This window comes from Ostrea edulis, chromosome 3, assembly GCF_947568905.1.
Source record: "Ostrea edulis chromosome 3, xbOstEdul1.1, whole genome shotgun sequence".
NCBI classification, from domain to species: Eukaryota; Metazoa; Mollusca; class Bivalvia; order Ostreida; family Ostreidae; genus Ostrea; species Ostrea edulis.
The window spans coordinates 84,904,516-84,924,825 of NC_079166.1; the positions used below are offsets into that span (position 1 = coordinate 84,904,516).

Below are 20,310 nucleotides of genomic sequence, written 5' to 3' on the forward strand. Positions count from 1 at the left end.
CTCGAAACATGCTCAGATCTCACCCTGCGTATTTGATCTTTGACCCCTAACGAACTTATGGGACTTTACGCAAAAAACCCTTGTTATCGGATCACCTCGAAAACCGTAAATGATAAGAGCATGAAACTTTCACTAAATTCTTTAGTCCATCAAGCTGAAGTGTCGTAATGTTTACTTTTAAGTTTTCGGTGATCCCTAAAGGGAGTTAATGGCCCTGAAAGTTTACGATTTTTACGGAAAAATTCAAAACTCCTAAAATATAAGTCGTAGAAAGACGGAACCAACTGGAATGGAATACTTGACCTTTGACCTTGAAAATCAGGTCAAGGTCAAAGGTCAAGGTCATCTGGAAACTTCAAAAATAAGCACTTTTCATACAGTTAAAAGCATAGAAAGTACAGAAAAAGTGTTGTGTGCACAAGTAGTCACAAACCAACTTATTCCAACGCATTGCATTACGACTCTGAACTTTGACCTTTCTTCAATTTACATCGACTTGCGTAAAAACCATTGTTATCACTACAGTATGGAAACCGTAAATGGTACGAACACGAAATGTTCACTAAACTTTTTGCCTGACCAATTGTAAAAGATGACTTCCGTTTTTGATGGTTTCTCGATCCGTAACGGGAATTAATGCCCTTGAAAGTTTTCGATTTCACGTAGAAATTTACAACTCCTAAAGTATTTGTCGTAGGAAGACAGGACCAACTGAAGTGACATCCCTGACCTTTGACCTTGAAAATTAGGTCAAGGTCAAAGGTCAAGGTCATCTAGAAACTTTGAAAATAAGCAATTTTCACACCGTCTAAAGCATATAAAGTACAGATAAGGTATACTATGCAGAAGTAGTCAAGAACCAACTTAAGTCAACGCATATCATTACCATTCTGAACTTTGACCTTTGTTCGATTTACAGCGACTTGCGTAAAAACCATTGTTATCACTACAGTATGGAAACCGTAAATGGGACGAACACGAAATGTTCACTAAACTCATTGCCTGATCAATTGTAAAAGATGACTTCCTGTTTTTGATGATTCGTTGATCCCTAACGGGAATTAATGCCCTTAAAAATTTTAAATTTAGCGTAGAAATTTACAACTCCTAAAGTATTTGTTGTAGGAAGACAGGACCAACTGAAGTGACATTCCTGACCTTTGACCTTGAAAATTAGGTCAAGGTCAAAGGTCAAGGTCATCTAGAAACTTTGAAAATAAGCAATTTTTATACCGTCTAAAGCATATAAAGTACACATTTTTTTGTATTCAGAGACATTGTTTGAATGTCTGAAAAGGTGGAAAGACCTCTAATTGTTCGCGAACAATTAGGATTACTAGTTATTAGGGCTTTCCACCTTTCTGTGGAAAGTCCTATTGTTATTGTTCTGTTTATTATTATTATTATTATTTTCCTGCCGTCAAAAAAAATTTTCGTCTTAAGACTTATCGAAAAACTTTATAGTCCATCATATAGTACTTCTTGAGAAACGAATACAGTTCACCCTGCGTAATTGAACTTTGACCCCTTACGGAGTTATTTGACCTTTCGCAGAAATCATTGTTAGCACTTCTACTTTGTAACCGTAAATGATAGGAGGATGAAACCTTTTCTAAAACATAGTGGGTAATTAGTAGAAGCGAAGAATTTCAAATGAAGGGATTCGGTGTCCCCTAAGGGGAGTTAATGCCTCTCTATGTTTTGCGATTTATTCGTAAAACATGTCGAGCTTGAGCACGGTTTGTCGTAGAGACATGGGACCAACTGGAATAGGATCGGTGACCTTTGACCTTGAAAATTAGGTCAAGGTCAAAGGTCAAGGTCATCAGAAAAGAGGAAAAAATAGCACTTTTTATACTCTCTTTCCTGCTTGAGATAGCATTGAAATATTATATGGGTAAGTATTGAATTCTTGATTGGTTTTGATAGTATGCATTACAACTTTGAACTCTGACCCTTCTGTGAATTTCGGAGACTCGCGTCGAAAACCTTGTTATCGCTACTCGTGCTTAACGGAAAGTCATAGAGACACGAAACCTTCGCTAATGAATTCACAGTAAAACCCTCTTGCAAAGAAAAAATAATCAAAGGGATACGAAAACCCTTAAGCATAGTTATTGCCCCTGAAAGTCTCCAATATCATTATCTAAGCCTATAACTTTTATATTAATATAGATAGAGACATGGGACCACTTGCATTAAGACCGATGACCTTTGACCTTCAAAATGAGGTCAAGGTCAAAGGTCAAGGTCATCATCAAAATTAATTTTTTTCCATTTTCAAGGTCTTTCAAAGTATTTTTAGCATTGAGAAGCTAACCGAAAGTAACCGAAAACCCCTAAACAAATTATTGCCCCTGAATGTCTTGATTAACATTTTTTAAGCTTATAGCTTTTACATTAATATAGATAGAGACATGGGATCACTTGTATTAAGAGCAATGACCTTTGACCTTCAAAATGAGGTGAAGGTCAAAGGTCAAGGTCATCGTGAAAATTATTAATTAAATTTTCTTGGTCATTTTGAGATTCGTACATCATCTTAAATATTTTTAAATGTCTTTTTTTAAATCATTGTAGGTGGAAAGCCCTCTAATTGTTCGCGAACAATTAGGATCACTAGTTATTATTATTATTTTTCCTCCCCGTGATTTTGAGTTTCAAGATTTATCGAAAAGATTTATAGTCCATAAGAATGTACTCCTTAAAACATTTTGGCAGTTCACCCTGCGTATATGAACTTTGACCCCTCAAGGAGTTATTGCCCCTTTTGCAATAAAAGCTTGTTATCGCTACTCCTCCGAAATCGTAGACCGTAAAGATACCAAACCTTCACCAATGTCTTCGACTAGTCAAGGAGACTCTTCAATCTATTCATTGCTAAATGATTCTTCGACCCCTTTTATGAGTTATTGCCCCTGAAAGTTTTTGATTTTTACAAATAATGGAAAAAATTTAAAACCATTTATCCTAGAGACATGGGACTAACTGCATTAGAATCTTCATCCTTTGACCTTTTGATTTATATCAAGGTCAAAGGTCAAGGTCATTCAAAATATGAGAAATTTAGCTCTTTTTATATCTCTTTTGTCTTTCAACATACACTACATATCATTGCATCTTTAGTATGTCCTTTTAAATCTATTCTAAAGATTTAATTCCTGTACCTCAAGACTGACCCCTTTAAAAGTTATTGCCCTTTACAGTATTAACCTTGTTATTGCTACTCCTCCGAAACCGTACACCGTAAAGATACCAAACCTTCACCAATGTCTTCGACTAGTCAAGGAGACTCTTCAATCTATTCATTGCGAAAAGATTCTTCGACCCCTTTTATGAGTTATTGCCCCTGAAAGTTTTTGATTTTTACAAATAATTGACAAAAATTAAAACCATTTATCCTAGAGACATGGGACTAACTGCATTAGAATCTTCATCCTTTGACCTTTTGATTTATATCAAGGTCAAAGGTCAATGTCATTCAAAATATGAGAAATTTAGCTCTTTTTAGATCTCTTTTGTCTTTTAACATATACTACATATCATTGCATCTTTAGTATGTCCTTTTAAATCTATTTTAAAGATTTAATTCCTGTACCTCAAGACTGACCCCTTTAAAAGTTATTGCCCCTTACAATATTAACCTTGTTATCGCTACTCCTCCGAAACTGTACACCGTAGAGATACCAAACCTTCACCAATGTCTTCGACTAGTCAAGGAGACTCTTCAATCTATTCATTGCAAAAAGATTCTTCGACCCCTTTTATGAGTTATTGCCCCTGAAAGTTTTTATTTTTTACAAATAATTGAAAAAAATTAAAATCATTTATCCTAGAGACATGGGACCAACTGCATTAGAATCTTCATCCTTTGACCTTTTAATTTATGTCAAGGTCAAAGGTCAAGGTCATTCAAAATATGAGAAATTTAGCTCTTTTTAGATCTCTTTTGTCTTTCAACATATACTACATATCATTGCATCTTTAGTATGTCCTTTTAAATCTATTTTAAAGATTTAATTCCTATACCCTAAGATTGACCCCTTTAAAAGTTATTGCCCTTTACAGTATTAACCTTGTTATCGCTACTCCTCTGACACCATAGACCGTAGAGACACCAAACCTTCACCAATGTCTTCAACTATTCAAGGAGACTCTTCAATCTATTCATTGCGAAAAGATTCTTCGACCCCTTTTATGAGTTATTGCCCCTGAAAGTTTTTGATTTTTACAAATAATTAAAAAAAATTAAAACCATTTATCCTAGAGACATGGGACCAACTGCATTAGAATCTCCATTCTTTGACCTTTTAATTTATGTCAAGGTCAAAGGTCAAGGTCATTCAAAATAGGAGAAATTTAGCTCTTTTTAGATCTCTTTTGTCTTTCAACATATACTACATATAATTGAATATTTAGTATGTCCTTTTAAATCCATTTTAAAGATTTGATACCCGTACCCTAAGACTGACCCCTTTAAAAGTTATTGCCCCTTACAGTATTAACCTTGTTATCGCTACCCCTTTGAAACCATAGACCATAGAGACACCAAACCTTCACCAATGTCTTCGGTTTCTCAAAGCACAACTTCAACATATTCAGTGTGAAAGGATCCGCTGACCCCTTATATGAGTTATTGCCCTTTTATGTGTTTGTGCTAATCGTTAACTTTTAAACGGATAATCATAGAAACATGGGGCCAACTGCAATGTGATCATTGACCTTTGACCCTGAATATTAGGTAAAGGTCAAAGGTCAAAGTTACTTCAAATATTGAAAATTTAGCTCTTTTTATATCTCTTTTGTCTTTCAACATACATCATTTTTCATTGCATCATTAGCATGTTCTTTTAAAACCAATTAAAACATCTTTCTTGGCCCTTAAGCCGGGCTCCTTTAAAAATTATTGCCCATCTTACAAATAAAGCTTGTTATCACTAGTCCTTCGAAACCGTTAACCCTGGAGATACCAAACCTTAATCATTAATGTTTTGTACTGATTTAATAGACTCTTCAATCTATTCAGTGCGAAAAGATTCACCAACCCCTTTAAATAGTTATGGCCCCTGAAAGTTTTCCAAGTTTACATTGACTTGAAAGTTTTTTGGCCTCATTTGACCTACTGAAGAATGGATCCAGATTGAAGGTCAAGAAACAAATCCAGAAAAGGTGGAAAGACCTCTAATTGTTCGAGAACAATTAGGATTACTAGTTATTAGGTCTTTCCATCTTTCTGTGGAAAGACCTATTGATATTCTTCTGTTTATTATTATTATTATTATTATTATTATTATTATTTTTCCTCCCCGTGATTTTGAGTTTCAAGATTTATCGAAAAGATTTATAGTCCATAAGAATGTACTCCTTAAAAAATTTTGGCAGTTCACCCTGCGTATATGAACTTTGACCCCTCAAGGAGTTATTGCCCCTTTTGCAATAAAAGCTTGTTATCGCTACTCCTCCGAAACCATACACCGTAAAGATATCAAACCTTCACCAATGTCTTCGACTAATCAAGGAGACTCTTCAATCTATTCATTGCGAAAAGATTCTTCGACCCCTTTTATGAGTTATTGCCCCTGAAAGTTTTTGATTTTTACAAATAATTGAAAAAATTTAAAACCATTTATCCTAGAGACATGGGACCAACTGCTTTAGAATCTTCATCCTTTGACCTTTTAATTTATGTCAAGGTCAAAGGTCAAGGTCATTCAAAATATGAGGAATTTAGCTCTTTTTAGATCTCTTTTGTCTTTCAACATATACTACATATCATTGCATCTTTAGTATGTCCTTTCAAATCTATTTTAAAGATTTAATTCCTGTATCTTAAGACTGACCCCTTTAAAAGTTATTGCCCCTTAAAGTATTAACCTTGTTATTGCTACTCCTCCGAAACCGTACACCGTAAAGATACCAAACCTTCACCAATGTCTTCGACTAGTCAAGGAGACTCTTCAATCTATTCATTGCGAAAAGATTCTTCGACCCCTTTTATGAGTTATTGCCCCTGAAAGTTTTTGATTTTTACAAATAATTGAAAAAATTTAAAACCATTTATCCTAGAGACATGGGACCAACTGCATTAGAATCTTCATCCTTTGACCTTTTAATTTATGTCAAGGTCAAAGGTCAAGGTCATTCAAAATATGAGAAATCTAGCTCTTTTTATATCTCTTTTGTCTTTCAACATATACTACATATCATTGCATCTTTAGTATGTCCTTTCAAATCTATTTTAAAGATTTAATTCCTGTATCTTAAGATCGACCCCTTTAAAAGTTATTGCCCCTTAGAGTATTAACCTTGTTATCGCTACTCCTCCGAAACCGTACACCGTAAAGACACCAAACCTTCACCAATGTCTTCGACTAGTCAAGGAGACTCTTCAATCTATTCATTGCAAAAAGATTCTTCGACCCCTTTTATGAGTTATTGCCCCTGAAAGTTTTTGATTTTTACAAATAATTAAAAAAAATTAAAACCATTTATCCTAGAGACATGGGACCAACTGCATTAGAATCTCCATTCTTTGACCTTTTAATTTATGTCAAGGTCAAAGGTCAAGGTCATTCAAAATATGAGAAATTTAGCTCTTTTTAGATCTCTTTTGTCTTTCAACATATACTACATATAATTGAATCTTTAGTATGTCCTTTTAAATCCATTTTAAAGATTTGATACCTGTACCTTAAGACTGACCCCTTTAAAAGTTATTGCCCCTTACATTATTAACCTTGTTATCGCTACCCCTTTGAAACCATAGACCATAGAGACACCAAACCTTCACTAATGTTTTCAACTACTCAAGGAGACTCTTCAATCTAGTCATTGCGAAAATATTCTTCGACTCCTTTTATGAGTTATTGCCCCTGAAAGTTTTTCATTTTTACATATAATTAAAAAAAAATTAAAACCATTTATCCTAGAGACATGGGACCAACTGCATTAGAATCTCCATTCTTTGACCTTTTAATTTATGTCAAGGTCAAAGGTCAAGGTCATTCAAAATATGAGAAATTTAGCTCTTTTTAGATCTCTTTTGTCTTTCAACATATACTACATATAATTGAATCTTTAGTATGTCCTTTTAAATCCATTTTAAAGATTTGATACCCGTACCCTAAGACTGACCCCTTTAAAAGTTATTGCCCCTTACAGTATTAACCTTGTTATCGCTACCCCTTTGAAACCATAGACCATAGAGACACCAAACCTTCACCAATGTCTTCGGTTTATCAAAGCACAACTTCAACATATTCAGTGTGAAAGGATCCGCTGACCCCTTATATGAGTTATTGCCCTTTTATGTGTTTGTGCTAATCGTTAACTTTTAAACGGATAATCATAGAAACATGGGATCAACTGCAATGTGATCATTGACCTTTGACCCTGAATATTAGGTAAAGGTCAAAGGTCAAAGTTACTTCAAATATTGAAAATTTAGCTCTTTTTATATCTCTTTTGTCTTTCAACATACATCATTTTTCATTGCATCATTAGCATGTTCTTTTAAAACCAATTAAAACATCTTTCTTGGCCCTTAAGCCGGGCTCCTTTAAAAATTATTGCCCATCTTACAAATAAAGCTTGTTATCACTAGTCCTTCGAAACCGTTAACCCTGGAGATACCAAACCTTAATCATTAATGTTTTGTACTGATTTAATAGACTCTTCAATCTATTCAGTGCGAAAAGATTCACCAACCCCTTTAAATAGTTATGGCCCCTGAAAGTTTTCCAAGTTTACATTGACTTGAAAGTTTTTTGGCCTCATTTGACCTACTGAAGAATGGATCCAGATTGAAGGTCAAGAAACAAATCCAGAAAAGGTGGAAAGACCTCTAATTGTTCGAGAACAATTAGGATTACTAGTTATTAGGTCTTTCCATCTTTCTGTGGAAAGACCTATTGATATTCTTCTGTTTATTATTATTATTATTATTATTATTATTATTATTTTTCCTCCCCGTGATTTTGAGTTTCAAGATTTATCGAAAAGATTTATAGTCCATAAGAATGTACTCCTTAAAAAATTTTGGCAGTTCACCCTGCGTATATGAACTTTGACCCCTCAAGGAGTTATTGCCCCTTTTGCAATAAAAGCTTGTTATCGCTACTCCTCCGAAACCATACACCGTAAAGATATCAAACCTTCACCAATGTCTTCGACTAATCAAGGAGACTCTTCAATCTATTCATTGCGAAAAGATTCTTCGACCCCTTTTATGAGTTATTGCCCCTGAAAGTTTTTGATTTTTACAAATAATTGAAAAAATTTAAAACCATTTATCCTAGAGACATGGGACCAACTGCTTTAGAATCTTCATCCTTTGACCTTTTAATTTATGTCAAGGTCAAAGGTCAAGGTCATTCAAAATATGAGGAATTTAGCTCTTTTTAGATCTCTTTTGTCTTTCAACATATACTACATATCATTGCATCTTTAGTATGTCCTTTCAAATCTATTTTAAAGATTTAATTCCTGTATCTTAAGACTGACCCCTTTAAAAGTTATTGCCCCTTAAAGTATTAACCTTGTTATTGCTACTCCTCCGAAACCGTACACCGTAAAGATACCAAACCTTCACCAATGTCTTCGACTAGTCAAGGAGACTCTTCAATCTATTCATTGCGAAAAGATTCTTCGACCCCTTTTATGAGTTATTGCCCCTGAAAGTTTTTGATTTTTACAAATAATTGAAAAAATTTAAAACCATTTATCCTAGAGACATGGGACCAACTGCATTAGAATCTTCATCCTTTGACCTTTTAATTTATGTCAAGGTCAAAGGTCAAGGTCATTCAAAATATGAGAAATCTAGCTCTTTTTATATCTCTTTTGTCTTTCAACATATACTACATATCATTGCATCTTTAGTATGTCCTTTCAAATCTATTTTAAAGATTTAATTCCTGTATCTTAAGATCGACCCCTTTAAAAGTTATTGCCCCTTAGAGTATTAACCTTGTTATCGCTACTCCTCCGAAACCGTACACCGTAAAGACACCAAACCTTCACCAATGTCTTCGACTAGTCAAGGAGACTCTTCAATCTATTCATTGCAAAAAGATTCTTCGACCCCTTTTATGAGTTATTGCCCCTGAAAGTTTTTGATTTTTACAAATAATTAAAAAAAATTAAAACCATTTATCCTAGAGACATGGGACCAACTGCATTAGAATCTCCATTCTTTGACCTTTTAATTTATGTCAAGGTCAAAGGTCAAGGTCATTCAAAATATGAGAAATTTAGCTCTTTTTAGATCTCTTTTGTCTTTCAACATATACTACATATAATTGAATCTTTAGTATGTCCTTTTAAATCCATTTTAAAGATTTGATACCTGTACCTTAAGACTGACCCCTTTAAAAGTTATTGCCCCTTACATTATTAACCTTGTTATCGCTACCCCTTTGAAACCATAGACCATAGAGACACCAAACCTTCACTAATGTTTTCAACTACTCAAGGAGACTCTTCAATCTAGTCATTGCGAAAATATTCTTCGACTCCTTTTATGAGTTATTGCCCCTGAAAGTTTTTCATTTTTACATATAATTAAAAAAAAATTAAAACCATTTATCCTAGAGACATGGGACCAACTGCATTAGAATCTCCATTCTTTGACCTTTTAATTTATGTCAAGGTCAAAGGTCAAGGTCATTCAAAATATGAGAAATTTAGCTCTTTTTAGATCTCTTTTGTCTTTCAACATATACTACATATAATTGAATCTTTAGTATGTCCTTTTAAATCCATTTTAAAGATTTGATACCCGTACCCTAAGACTGACCCCTTTAAAAGTTATTGCCCCTTACAGTATTAACCTTGTTATCGCTACCCCTTTGAAACCATAGACCATAGAGACACCAAACCTTCACCAATGTCTTCGGTTTATCAAAGCACAACTTCAACATATTCAGTGTGAAAGGATCCGCTGACCCCTTATATGAGTTATTGCCCTTTTATGTGTTTGTGCTAATCGTTAACTTTTAAACGGATAATCATAGAAACATGGGATCAACTGCAATGTGATCATTGACCTTTGACCCTGAATATTAGGTAAAGGTCAAAGGTCAAAGTTACTTCAAATATTGAAAATTTAGCTCTTTTTATATCTCTTTTGTCTTTCAACATACATCATTTTTCATTGCATCATTAGCATGTTCTTTTAAAACCAATTAAAACATCTTTCTTGGCCCTTAAGCCGGGCTCCTTTAAAAATTATTGCCCATCTTACAAATAAAGCTTGTTATCACTAGTCCTTCGAAACCGTTAACCCTGGAGATACCAAACCTTAATCATTAATGTTTTGTACTGATTTAATAGACTCTTCAATCTATTCAGTGCGAAAAGATTCACCAACCCCTTTAAATAGTTATGGCCCCTGAAAGTTTTCCAAGTTTACATTGACTTGAAAGTTTTTTGGCCTCATTTGACCTACTGAAGAATGGATCCAGATTGAAGGTCAAGAAACAAATCCAGAAAAGGTGGAAAGACCTCTAATTGTTCGAGAACAATTAGGATTACTAGTTATTATTATTATTATTATTTTTCCTCCCCGTGATTTTGAGTTTCAAGATTTATCGAAAAGATTTATAGTCCATAAGAATGTACTCCTTAAAAGATTTTGGCAGTTCACCCTGCGTATATGAACTTTGACCCCTCAAGGAGTTATTGCCCCTTTTGCAATAAAAGCTTGTTATCGCTACTCCTCCGAAACCGTACACCGTAGAGATACCAAACCTTCACCAATGTCTTCAACTAGTCAAGGAGACTCTTCAATCTATTCATTGCGAAATGATTCTTCGACCCCTTTTATGAGTTATTGCCCCTGAAAGTTTTTGATTTTTACAAATACTTGGAAAAAATTTAAAACCATTTCTCCTAGAGACATGGGACTAACTGCATTAGAATCTTCATCCTTTGACCTTTTGATTTATATCAAGGTCAAAGGTCAAGGTCATTCAAAATATGAGAAATTTAGCTCTTTTTATATCCCTTTTGTCTTTCAACATATACTACATATCATTGCATCTTTATTTTGTCCTTTTAAATCTATTTTAAAGATTTAATTCCTGTACCTTAAGACTGACCCTTTTAAAAGTTATTGCCCCTTAGAGTATTAACCTTGTTATCGCTACTCCTCCGAAACCGTACACCGTAAAGATACCAAACCTTCACCAATGTCTTCGACTAGTCAAGGAGACTCTTCAATCTATTCATTGCGAAATGATTCTTCGACCCCTTTTATGAGTTATTGCCCCTGAAAGTTTTTAATTTTTACAAATAATTCAAAAAAATTAAAATCATTTATCCTAGAGACATGGGACCAACTGCATTAGAATCTTCATCCTTTGACCTTTGAATTTATGTCAAGGTCAAAGGTCAAGGTCATTCAAAATATTAGAAATTTAGCTCTTTTTATATCTCTTTTGTCTTTCAACATATACTTAATATCATTGCATCTTTAGTATGTCCTTTTAAATCTATTTTAAAGATTTAATTCCTGTACCTTAAGACTGACCCCTTTAAAAGTTATTGCCCCTTACAGTATTAACCTTGTTATTGCTACTCCTCCGAAACCGTACACCGTAAAGATACCAAACCTTCACCAATGTCTTCGACTAGTCAAAGAGACTCTTCAATCTATTCATTGCAAAAAGATTCTTCGACCCCTTTTATGAGTTATTGCCCCTGAAAATTTTTGATTTTTACAAATAATTGAAAAAAATTAAAACCATTTATCCTAGAGACATGGGACCAACTGCATTAGAATCTTTATCCTTTGACCTTTTAATTTCTGTCAAGGTCAAAGGTCAAGGTCATTCAAAATATGAGAAATTTAGCTCTTTTTATATCTCTTTTGTCTTTCAACATATACTACATATAATTGCATCTTTAGTATGTCCTTTTAAATCCATTAGAAAGATTTAATACCTGTACCATAAAACTGACCCCTTTAAAAGTTATTGCCCCTTACAGTATTAACCTTGTTATCGCTACTCCTTTGAAACCATAGACCATAGAGACACCAAACCTTCACCAATGTCTTCGGTTTCTCAAAGCAAAACTTCAACCTATGCAGTGTGAAAGGATCCGCTGACCCCTTATGTGAGTTATTGCCCTTTTATGTGTTTGTGCTAATCGTTAACTTTTAAACGGATAATCATAGAAACATGGGACCAACTGCAATGTGATCATTGACATTTGACCTTGAATATTAGGTAGAGGTCAAAGGTCAAGGTCACTTCAAATATTGAGAATTTAGCTCTTTTCATACTCTTTTGTCTTTCAACATATATCATTTTTCATTGCATCATTAGTATGTTCTTTTAAAACCAATTAAAACTTCTTTCTTGGCCCTTAAGCCGGGCTACTTTAAAAATTATTGCCCATCTTACAAATAAAGCTTCTTATCACTAGTCCTTCGAAGCCGTTAACCCTGGAGATACCAAACCTTAATCATTAATGTTTTGTACTGATTTAGTAGACTCATCTATTTAGTGCGAAAGGATTCACCAACCCCTTTAAATAGTTATGGCCCCTGAAAGTTTTCCAAGTTTACATTGACTTGACATTTTTTTGGCCTCATTTAACCTACTGAAGAATGGATCAAGATTCAAGGTCAAGAAACAAATCCAGAAAAGGTGGAAAGACCTCTAATTGTTCGTGAACAATTAGGATTACTAGTTATTATTATTATTATTATTATTATTATTTTTCCTCCCCGTGATTTTGAGTTTCAAGATTTATCGAAAAGATTTATAGTCCATAAGAATGTACTCCTTAAAACATTTTGGCAGTTCACCCTGCGTATATGAACTTTGACCCCTCAAGGAGTTATTGCCCCTTTTGCAATAAAAGCTTGTTATCGCTACTCCTCCGAAACCGTACACCGTAAAGATACCAAACCTTCACCAATGTCTTCGACTAGTCAAGGAGACTCTTCAATCTATTCATTGCGAAATGATTCTTCGACCCCTTTTATGAGTTATTGCCCCTGAAAGTTTTTGATTTTTACAAATACTTGAAAAAATTTAAGACCATTTATCCTAGAGACATGGGACTAACTGCATTAGAATCTTCATCCTTTGACCTTTTGATTTATATCAAGGTCAAAGGTCAAGGTCATTCAAAATATGAGAAATTTAGCTCTTTTTATATCTCTTTTGTCTTTCAAGATATACTACATATCCTTGCATCTTTATTTTGTCCTTTTAAATCTATTTTAAAGATTTAATTCCTGTACCTTAAGACTGACCCTTTTAAAAGTTATTGCCCCTTAGAGTATTAACCTTGTTATCGCTACTCCTCCGAAACCGTACACCGTAAAGATACCAAACCTTCACCAATGTCTTCGACTAGTCAAGGAGACTCTTCAATCTATTCATTGCACAAAGATTCTTCGACCCCTTTTATGAGTTATTGCCCCTGAAAGTTTTTCATTTTTACAAATAATTGAAAAAAATTAAAACCATTTATCCTAGAGACATGGGACCAACTGCATTAGAATCTCCATTCTTTGACCTTTTAATTTATGTCAAGGTCAAAGGTCAAGGTCATTCAAAATATGAGAAATTTAGCTCTTTTTCTATCTCTTTTGTCTTTCAACATATACTACATATAATTGAATCTTTAGTATGTCCTTTTAAATCCATTTTAAAGATTTGATACCTGTACCCTAAGACTGATCCCTTTAAAAGTTATTTCCCCTTACATTATTAACCTTGTTATCGCTACCCCTTTGAAACCATAGACCATAGAGACACCAAACCTTCACCAATGTCTTCGGTTTATCAAAGCACAACTTCAACATATTCAGTGTGAAAGGATCCGCTGACCCCTTATATGAGTTATTGCCCTTTTATGTGTTTGTGCTAATCGTTAACTTTTAAACGTATAATCATAGAAACATGGGACCAACTGCAATGTGATCATTGACCTTTGACCCTGAATATTAGGTAAAGGTCAAAGGTCAAAGTTACTTCAAATATTGAGAATTTAGCTCTTTTTATATCTCTTTTGTCTTTCAACATACATCATTTTTCATTGCATCATTAGTATGTTCTTTTAAAACCAATTAAAACATCTTTCTTGGCCCTTAAGCCGGGCTCCTTTAAAAATTATTGCCCATCTTACAAATACAGCTTGTTATCACTAGTCCTTCGAAACCGTTAACCCTGGAGATACCAAACCTTAATCATTAATGTTTTGTACTGATTTAGTAGACTCTTCAATCTATTTAGTGCGAAAAGATTCACCAACCCCTTTAAATAGTTATGGCCCCTGAAAGTTTTCCAAGTTTACATTGACTTGAAAGTTTTTTGGCCTCATTTGACCTACTGAAGAATGGATCAAGATTGAAGGTCAAGAAACAAATCCAGAAAAGGTGGAAAGACCTCTAATTGTTCGCGAACAATTAGGATTACTAGTATTTTTTTTACATCGTGTCGCTATTCGTACTACGGTGTGTAACAGATTGATCCACACCGTTTCGTTGTTACACACCGTGCCGTATCACTTCACCTTCACAGTATGTCAAATGTAATACTAGTTATGATTGTAACGGAGACTGTCATGGACGTTCCCCAAACGCCCCCGCATTTAAAAGGTGGTGTCACTGTACTTCAGCACAACCAATCACAGTGTTTGAGGAGGGGGGTCTAATTTGTCGCCGATAGTTGGCACCAATGCCAATTCGAAATTCCCTGAAATTTTTCCAAAATCTGACCGAAAAATTATCCATCGTAAAATCCGAAAATTCTTTCTATGACTTTTATATAGAAACTGTTTTTATTGTATATGTATATTTCATTCCGGTGATCAAAATCTTGTGGTTTTTAGCAATCCTAAGCTGAAAGTTCAAGTGGGATTTTCTGATTACCCGTTGTCCGTCCGTCTGTCTGTGAAATTTCACGTTTTCGAATTCTTCTCCAGAACCACTGGGTCAATTTCCACCAAACAATGCATAATTCGGGCAAGGGGATTTAAGTTTATTTAATTGAAGGGCAACATCTTTTTGTCAGGGGAAATAGTAATGAAATAGCAAATCTTCTCCAGAGACACTTGGCCAATTTCAATCAAACTTGGTACAACTCATTCTTGAGTGAAGGGGATTCAAATTTATTCAAATGGAGGGTCATACCTACTTCAAAGGGGGGATAATCACAGAAATGTAATAATAGGGTGGGGTCATTTAAGAATCTTCTCAAGAACCACTAGGCCAGAAGAGCTGATATTCACTTGAAAGCTTTCTGACATAATGCAGACTCAAAATTGTTAAAATCATGACCCTTGGGAGTAGCGTAGGGCCACAGTTGATATTTAAAATTTTACATACAGATATCTAGGGAAATCTTTTAGAATCTTCTTCTAGAGAACCACTGGGCCAAAAGAACTGAAATCTACATGAATGCTTTCTGACATTGAGTAGATTCATGTTTGCAAAAATATATCTACCACATACGTTTTAAAACATTTCATTGAAATCTCAAAATGTTAGAATAAATTAAAAGTAACACTGCGCGCGCATGCCAATTTGATTTAGCGTATGTGGTTCGCACCAATCATTAGATAGACATTCATATTGTAAACCTATCACAAACATTCTTTTAATTCAGACTTTGATTATTAATTAGAAAGTCATGGTCTTTTTTTTTTCAGTACCCCCCCCCCCTCCAAAAGAAAAAGAAAATCCGAACGAAAAACAATACACGTACACATTATCTATCAATACTGTGAATTTTATTGATTCATTTCATTAAGATCAGATTTTCAGAATTTTGTTTTTGGTATCATCCAATTAAAACAAAGCACACGTGCATGCGCAAGGAGATTGTTGATTTTGAGTATGGCAATCGGTTTCCATATGCGTGTTCAGAAAAATGACTTTAGTATGAAGGTTTAAATGTTGATACAGTTAGCGTTAAACTTTACAATGTACAACACGGAAATATCTAAGATTGATTGATTGTATATTGTTTAACATCACCCTCGAGTGTTTCGTTCATATGGACCGTCGCAATGGTTTAGAGGTAGAGCGGTTGCTCCGCATGTGAAAGGTCGGGGTTCGAATCCCAGCTGCGACAGCACTAAATCGTTAAAATAGTAAGTCACATTATTCCATCGCCAAACGCTCCACATCAGGTGTAGATGTCACGGGTCCTGGGAGATGACCTATGAGGCTTTGGCATATACATACAATGACCTTGACCTACATTATACATTGAAATGTTCTCTTGAATGACTTATTTGTACCTACGAATGCGATTTTTGAAATTTCGAAGCAGCCTATATTCAACATTTATAATTTTTCTTGAAACAAAGTATGTGAGATTGAGGGAATTCGGAGGCTTTCAGATTTTGGAACGCAGTTCGCAGTTCACTATTCGCAATTTAATAGTGAACTGCATTCCAGAACGCAGTTCGCAATTCAAATTTCTATATGCATAAAACAACACCACACTGGAATAATAAGGATGGGGTGCCAGTTACCAACCCCAAACACTGTGAAGAAATGGTGATACTAATCTCTCTAATTACGGAGATCCGCCCCTCCAATTTATATGCATAACGCATTACACTTAGTGAATAAACATCGGGTTCGAAATCATCGAAGACCCTTACCCAGGGGATTGAAATTTTTATGGTAGGGTGTTAGTGGTCCTCTCTCACCACTGTGAAGAAATGGTGATGTTACTCTCTTTAGTTATGGAGATCCGCTCCTCAGACATTTTTAAATAACGCATTACACTTAGTTAATAAACATCGGGTTCGGAATCATCGAAGACCCCTACCCCGGGGACTGAAATTTTTGTAGTCGGGTATTAGTGGTCCTCGCCCACTACTGTAAAGAAATGGTGATGTTACTCTCTCTAGTTACGGAGATCCGCCCATCAAATTTTTATGCATAACGCATTAAAATTAGTGAATAAAGATCGAGTTCGGAATTATCGAAGACCCCTATCCCTGGGACTGAAATTTTCGTAGTAGAGTATTAGTGGTCCTCTCCCACCACTGTGAAGAAATGGTGATGTTACTCTCTCTAGTTACGGAGATCCGCCCCTCCAAGTTTATGCATAATGCATAACACTTAGTGAATAAACATCGGGTTCGAAATCATCAAAGACCCCTACACCGGGGACTGAAATTCTGGTGGTAGGGTATTAGTGGTCCTCTCCCACCACTGTGAAGAAATGGTGATGTTACGCTCTCTAGTTACGGAGATCCGCCCCTCCAATTTTTATTCATAACGCATTACAATTAGTGAATAAACATCGGGTTCGGAATTATCGAAGACCCCTATCCCGGGGACTGAAATTTTGGTGGTAGAGTATTAGTGGTCCTTTCCCACCACTGTGAAGAAATGGTGATGTTACTCTCTCTAGTTACGGAGATCCGCCCCTCCAAGTTTTATGCATAACGTATTACACCTAGTGAATAAACATCGGGTTCGGAGTCATCGAAGACCCCTACTCCGGCTACTGAAATTTTGGTGGTGGGGTATTAGTGGTCCTCTCCCACCACTGTGAAGAAATTGTGATGTTACTCTCTCTAGTTACGGAGATCCGTTCCTCCAATGTTTATTCATAATGCATTACACTTAGTGAATAAACATCGGGTTCGGAATCATCGAAGACCCCTACCCTTTGGACTGAAAGTTTTGTAGTAGGGTATTGGTGGTCCTCTCCCACCACTGTGAAGAAATGGTGATGTTACTCTCTCTAGTTACGGAGATCCGTCCCTCCAATTTTTATGCATAACGCATTACAATTAGTGAATAAACATCGGGTTCGGAATCATCGAAGAACCCTACCCCGGGGACTGAAATTTTGTAGTAGGGCATTAGTGGTCCTCTCCCACCACTGTGAAGAAATGGTGATGTTACTCTCTCTAGTTACAGAGATCCGCCCCTCCAATGTTTATGCATAATGCATTACAATTAGTGAATAAACATCGAAGACCCCTACCCCGGGGACTGAAATTTTTGTAGTAGGGTATTAGTGGTCCTCTCCCACCACTGTGAAGAAATGGTGATGTTACTCTCTCTAGCTACGGAGATCCGCCCCTCCAATGTTTATGCATAATGCATTACACTTAGTGAATAAACATCGGGTTCGGAATCATCGAAGACCCCTACCCCTGGGACTGAAATTTTTGTGGTAGGGTATTGGTAATCCTCTCCAACCTCTGTGAAGAAATGGTGATGTTTCTCTCTCTAGTTATGGAGATCCGCTATAGACAAAAATAATTTGACGATTTGCATTTAACTTACTTCTATTTATATTCCTGATCTTGTAGACAGATTTATTAACAATACCATGGTATTGTTGTTATTTGTATTTCTTTCTGATTATTTACCCATTCCCTTTCATTTTGATATATTTTATTTCCCCATTTTTCTTTATTTACATGTTGAGTTTTCGTCTGATCAAGGTTAGGACTCCCCCCCCCCCTCCCTCCTAAAACGATGTTATGTGTCTAGCCTACATGTACATGTGGCTATCGATCTCCCTCTCAATGAAAAATAAAACAAGAGGTACTGTGAGCAATGGTCATTAAGAATACCCCCCGCTTACCCCAATCTCCCAAAGGGTGTTGTGAATAGGTATAAATTACCTCTTTCCTGAGTGTAAAAATATGGTATGCCTTTGTAGAAGAAAAAGGAAGATATAGTCCGAACACAAATCCATGGCATAAACCTATAATTTTGACCTTGATATCAAAGGTCAAGGCCATAAAGAGGTTATGAATGTACATGACACATAGTCTCATGGTGATACACCCATGTCTTATGGTATGACTATGTCCAAACCCTATAATCACTTTTGACTTTGAGGTCAAAGTTCAAGGTAATGTAGAGGTCATGAAGGTACCCGACACATCGTCTCATGGTGATACACTCATGTGTCAAATATGGTATGCCTATGTCAAAGAACAAAGAAGTTATGGCCCGGACACGAATCCGTTGTAAAAACCTTTAATTTTGACCTAAGGTCAAGGTCATATAGAGGTCATGAAGGTACTCGACACATCGTCTCAAGGTGATCCACCTGTGTGCCAAATATGGTATGCCTAAGTCAAAGAACAAAAAAGTTACGGCCCGGAGACGAATATGCACAGACAGACGGACGGACGGACAGACAGACAGAGTGATTCCTATATACCCCCTTGAACTTCGTTCGGGGGGTATAAAAAGTTCAAAAGCTATACTATAACTTCATTTGATTTACTCTATATTTATTCTGTTTACCACCATAATACATATTTATGCAAGCGGAATATGTAGGCACCCCCCCCCCCCCCCCCCCCCCCCAATCTTCGCTAGCCAAGAATATTCGTCCACAAAGGCACAGTTGACCCAAAACCCATGGCTAGTAAAGATGAAGTTTATTACCGGTGTCGGATGTTGTAACTGGCCAAAAATTAGTACGTTTGTTTCAGAAGACGGACAATATTATGAGTCACTGATTAAACGAGAAAACGTCTGCAATTTTATTTCAATCGTTGTCAACTTTATAACATTTCATTTGGGATGAATCTATGTGAAGTTCGTACATTTACCGATAGCTTGCGGATTAGTGTTGAAACTGAAGAGATACAGCGGGAAAGAAAGATTTAAACAGAACCAATGAAAACTAAGGTGAAATTTACGATCCATACAATGTAGTATGAGTAATTAACATATTTATTTCATAATATATTAAATAACTAAAAGGCTAACACAGAATGTGTGCTTGAATGGAATTCAAAGTCATTTCATTTTGATCTAAATGTTAAGCTATACAAGTATTTAATTTAGAAATGAACTGCCTATTTCGGATTGGAGTGCTGTGGTAATTAATTCTCTGTTAGTTACAAAATAATAAATCAAACACAAGATGTTTAACTTGTTGACTTAATAAGATCATGAATTTACTCGTTGTTTTATACATATCACACTCCCTGTATATAGACACATACACGGTTTATGTGTAAATACATGTACATGTGCGTTAATGACGTTCAGCCATGGTAGGGGGAGGGGTGTTATAAAACACGTGTGTTCTTTTCCATTTCGCCATTGACAGAGGTGTTAGCGAGCAGTGACACCTATGGGTAGAGAACCCATAGGTGTCACTGCCCGCTAACACCTCTGTCAATGGTAAAATTTCAAAATTCCTGTAAAAATCTTTGTAAATTCCTATACAAACGTTTAACTTATCTCGCTTAATCAATTTATGATGCAAAATTTTAAGAGTTGTTTTTTCGCTTGTAAACAATATCCAAATTGTTGATTTTAATCAAAATGAATCATTTCCCCGC

General features: G+C 35.5%; 1 protein-coding gene across 1 annotated transcript in view; it reads left to right on the forward strand.

Annotated features, from left to right (window-relative positions):
- LOC125673012 (uncharacterized) overlaps nucleotides 1-20,310 on the forward strand; it is a 1,263,960-nt gene that overhangs the window by 1,132,518 nt on the left and 111,132 nt on the right. The window lies entirely within an intron of this gene.